General features: G+C 52.1%; 1 non-coding gene across 1 annotated transcript in view; it reads left to right on the forward strand.

The window, feature by feature from the left end:
- Positions 1 to 4,140: 4,140 nt before the first annotated feature.
- The window catches only part of LOC126433912 (small subunit ribosomal RNA), a 1,909-nt gene continuing 1,049 nt past the window's right edge, over positions 4,141 to 5,000 (forward strand). The window contains exon 1 of the ribosomal RNA XR_007578841.1: positions 4,141 to 5,000. This exon is cut by the window's right edge and continues 1,049 nt beyond it. This is a non-coding gene — a ribosomal RNA (small subunit ribosomal RNA).

The raw sequence follows: 5,000 nt of genomic DNA on the forward strand, positions 1-5,000 counted from the left end.
TGGAACTAGAGTAACCGTATACACGGCACTGATTAGTAATAGATGCAGAGCCATCAGAATACAGATAATATATACAACCGTCCCTATACATGCTGAAAGACTCTGCACACAATGAGAACCACACGTCAGCCAGACACTCTTATCACACACTACTCTCTTATCACACACAATATCTAACCACCAGCATGGAAGAACATCCAGTGCATCCTCTCCGCCACATGACACAATCCACACTATCATTACCAGACCGGGAGGTCCACCCAGAAAACACAATATCCCACCCTTCCGACATCCGCACATTGCTCAGCTAAGCCACGAACACCCACACATGTCCTACACAGTGGTGCACCCAACATCACAATACTGCCTCCTGTCACAGCACACAAACAATGGCAGGAATGAAAGACACAGATCTGCCACAACCATGGAATCGGAGCGCCGCCTGTCATGAGCCAAAAGTGCATCCTGACGTGACAAATCGGATAATACCGCAGGCATCCAATTACGATAATCACTATCAACGAACCTGCCGCCCCCCCCCCCAATACACCTTTCCCTACAACAATGTGTATCTGAACCTACGCTATATCGTACCTTAACCTAACCTATATCGTACCTTAACCTAACCTATATCGTACCTTAACCTAACCTATATCGTACCTTAACCTAACCTATATCGTACCTTAACCTAACCTATATCGTACCTTAACCTAACCTATATCGTACCTTAACCTAACCTATATCGTACCTTAACCTAACCTATATCGTACCTTAACCTAACCTATATCGTACCTTAACCTAACCTATATCGTGCCTTAACCTAACCTATATCGTGCCTTAACCTAACCTATATCGTGCCTTAACCTAACCTATATCGTGCCTTAACCTAACCTATATCGTGCCTTAACCTAACCTATATCGTGCCTTAACCTAACCTATATCGTGCCTTAACCTAACCTATATCGTGCCTTAACCTAACCTATATCGTGCCTTAACCTAACCTAATTTGTGCCTTAACCTAACCTAATTTGTGCCTTAACCTAACCTAATTTGTGCCTTAACCTAACCTAATTTGTGCCTTAACCTAACCTAATTTGTGCCTTAACCTAACCTAATTTGTGCCTTAACCTAACCTAATTTGTGCCTTAACCTAACCTAATTTGTGCCGTAACCTAACCTAATTTGTGCCGTAACGTAACCCATGTTGTGCCGTAACGTAACCCATGTTGTGCCGTAACGTAACCCATGTTGTGCCGTAACGTAACCCATGTTGTGCCGTAACGTAACCCATGTTGTGCCGTAACGTAACCCATGTTGTGCCGTAACGTAACCCATGTTGTGCCGTAACCTAACCCATGTTGTGCCTTAACCTAACCCATGTTGTGCCTTAACCTAACCCATGTTGTGCCTTAACCTAACCCATGTTGTGCCTTAACCTAACCCATGTTGTGCCTTAACCTAACCCATGTTGTGCCTTAACCTAACCCACGTTGTGCCTTAACCTAACCTACGTTGTGCCTTAACCTAACCCATGTTGTGCCTTAACCTAACCCATGTTGTGCCTTAACCTAACCCATGTTGTGCCTTAACCTAACCCATGTTGTGCCTTAACCTAACCCATGTTGTGCCTTAACCTAACCCATGTTGTGCCTTAACCTAACCCATGTTGTGCCTTAACCTAACCCATGGTGTGCCTTAACCTAACCCATGTTGTGCCTTAACCTAACCCATGTTGTGCCTTAACCTAACCCACGTTGTGCCTTAACCTAACCCACGTTGTGCCTTAACCTAACCCACGTTGTGCCTTAACCTAACCCACGTTGTGCCTTAACCTAACCTACGTTGTGCCTTAACCTAACCCATGTTGTGCCTTAACCTAACCCATGTTGTGCCTTAACCTAACCCATGTTGTGCCTTAACCTAACCCATGTTGTGCCTTAACCTAACCCATGTTGTGCCTTAACCTAACCCATGGTGTGCCTTAACCTAACCCATGGTGTGCCTTAACCTAACCCATGGTGTGCCTTAACCTAACCCATGTTGTGCCTTAACCTAACCCATGTTGTGCCTTAACCTAACCCATGTTGTGCCTTAACCTAACCCATGTTGTGCCTTAACCTAACCCATGTTGTGCCTTAACCTAACCCATGTTGTGCCTTAACCTAACCCATGTTGTGCCTTAACCTAACCCATGTTGTGCCTTAACGTAACCCATGTTGTGCCTTAACGTAACCCATGTTGTGCCTTAACCTAACCTATAATGTGCCTTAACCTAACCTAAAGTGCGCCGTAACCTAAACTATATTGCGCCTTAACCTGACGCACGTTGTCGCTGAACCTGCTCTGTAATTGTTATGCAACCCGTTAAAGTAGTGTAGTGTTGCCTAACCGCAACCCTCGCAATATAGTTCGCTACTCGCACTGCCCGGTCCCCTGTGTATCGCGTCATGTTAAACACCTTGCAGGTGTTGCTGACTTTCCACATGCTCCTGCTATACACTGTAGTGTGGATAGCAGCAGGACGTACATGCCCCCCCCCCTTCCCCCCTGCCTTCGCAAGCTGGTCGGTGAGAAGTTTGCATGTTCAATGCCCTTCGCATGCCGACGTACTCAGCCTACGTTGTGGTACGGCCTGTCACCTGTCCGCCGATGTACGCAAAACCCACAAACTGTACTGCACATTGCTCCGTATGTACTGAATGATACATCGTGGCCCATGTGACCGTATGACGACAGCGCCTAGCAACGGCGGACCATACAGTCCAAATATTGTGCACGCAGCTACGTGTCGTCTCCCTATAAGAGCTGGATTGCAGTGTGGTACGCCATACAGACGTGTGGGAGGAACGGACGCCCTGGATGGCGATCAGCATGAGCAGTCTGTTGATGTAGTGGAGCGTGTATTCGGACGTAGTCGTCTCTTCTCACACACCGTGATAGCATGTTGCACCGCGTTCCACATCTGCGACATGCTGCAGAGGCGGGCTGACAGTCGTTCGCGCAATGGACACCGCATACGTACGGGGTCTACCTTCCACGTGTTCTCTAGGCGTGCACATGTTGTTGCGTCTATGTGGGCAGACGTAGTGTGTTGTGACACCTGACACAGGCATGCAATACTCGTTGCAAATGGCGATGGACGTGTACGTTTGCTGGTGACGTTACGCAAATGAACAACCGGTAACCCGTTGTGGTGCGGTTGTTCTCGCTAGAGGTGAATCAGTGTTGGCGACGATCGGTCGAGCTATTAACCGGTTGTTTCAGGGATACCCACCATGCCCACGAACGTGAAAGGGGACCCACCATGCCCACGAACGTGAAAGGGGATCTGGGTGTGAGGCGATACGCGGCGGTGGCTGGGTGGGACCGTCCCCGGCCGGTGAGGGGGGGCCGCCCGGCGTGCTGGCAGCGCGGTGCGTGGGCGCACGCGCTACAGCCGGCTGGTGGGGGCGGCCGGTGGCAGGCGCGCCGGCCGACGGACGCGGCAGGCGGCGCAGCTGCGCGCCGGCGCCCCCTGCTCGCGGCGCCTTGCGGCCAAAGTAGGTCCTCGCGGGCCCGGTGCGAAGCGCGGTGGCCATCTGCAGTGTGCTGGTCCGATTGAGGACTTTGTGCGCTGAGGATGCGCCGCCGCCCGGCGCTCGGCGCCGCGACGCCGTCTGCTGCTCGGTCGCCCCAGCGGTTCTCGCAGGTGGTTTGTATCGCAGCTGTGCGGACGTGTTGGCGCGTGCGCTGTGCTGGGAGAGTTCGCTTCGGCACCCAAGTAGGGCTTTTGTCCTTCTGTGGCGCTGGCGTTGGAGCTGCCGGTCACCGTAGGTGGCGCGTGTTGTCTCCCGCCGGCAATGCCACGACAGCACGCTCCCGGGCCTCTGTCGGCAGCGGCAAGCTCAGTTGGGAGCACGGGTGGTCGCACCTAAAGCGTCTACTCGCCTAACTCCGGGCGATTGCGCCTCTCTCGAACCCGACCAAGTACTTAGGACGGCGCTGTGCGCCGCCGGGACCTGAGAGGGTTTCGAGGTGTGTTGTGCAGGGGAGCTCAGCCTCCTCCTGTTTGCAGAATAATTGAGCGGACGCTTGCGTGTTCGCGCGGGCCCCCGGGACACACTCCCGGGCGGCCGGCTGCTCAGCTCTAGTTGACGCAGCTCCCTGGTTGATCCTGCCAGTAGTCATATGCTTGTCTCAAAGATTAAGCCATGCATGTCTCAGTACAAGCCGCATTAAGGTGAAACCGCGAATGGCTCATTAAATCAGTTATGGTTCCTTAGATCGTACCCACGTTACTTGGATAACTGTGGTAATTCTAGAGCTAATACATGCAAACAGAGTCCCGACCAGAGATGGAAGGGACGCTTTTATTAGATCAAAACCAATCGGTCGGCTCGTCCGGTCCGTTTGCCTTGGTGACTCTGAATAACTTAGGGCTGATCGCACGGTCCTCGTACCGGCGACGCATCTTTCAAATGTCTGCCTTATCAACTGTCGATGGTAGGTTCTGCGCCTACCATGGTTGTAACGGGTAACGGGGAATCAGGGTTCGATTCCGGAGAGGGAGCCTGAGAAACGGCTACCACATCCAAGGAAGGCAGCAGGCGCGCAAATTACCCACTCCCGGCACGGGGAGGTAGTGACGAAAAATAACGATACGGGACTCATCCGAGGCCCCGTAATCGGAATGAGTACACTTTAAATCCTTTAACGAGTATCTATTGGAGGGCAAGTCTGGTGCCAGCAGCCGCGGTAATTCCAGCTCCAATAGCGTATATTAAAGTTGTTGCGGTTAAAAAGCTCGTAGTTGGATTTGTGTCCCACGCTGTTGGTTCACCGCCCGTCGGTGTTTAACTGGCATGTATCGTGGGACGTCCTGCCGGTGGGGCGAGCCGAAGGCGTGCGACCGCCTCGTGCGTGCTCGTGCGTCCCGAGGCGGACCCCGTTGAAATCCTACCAGGGTGCTCTTTATTGAGTGTCTCGGTGGGCCGGCACGTTTACTTTGAACAAATTAGAGT

This window comes from Schistocerca serialis, unplaced genomic scaffold, assembly GCF_023864345.2.
Source record: "Schistocerca serialis cubense isolate TAMUIC-IGC-003099 unplaced genomic scaffold, iqSchSeri2.2 HiC_scaffold_1176, whole genome shotgun sequence".
Classification (NCBI taxonomy): domain Eukaryota; kingdom Metazoa; phylum Arthropoda; class Insecta; order Orthoptera; family Acrididae; genus Schistocerca; species Schistocerca serialis.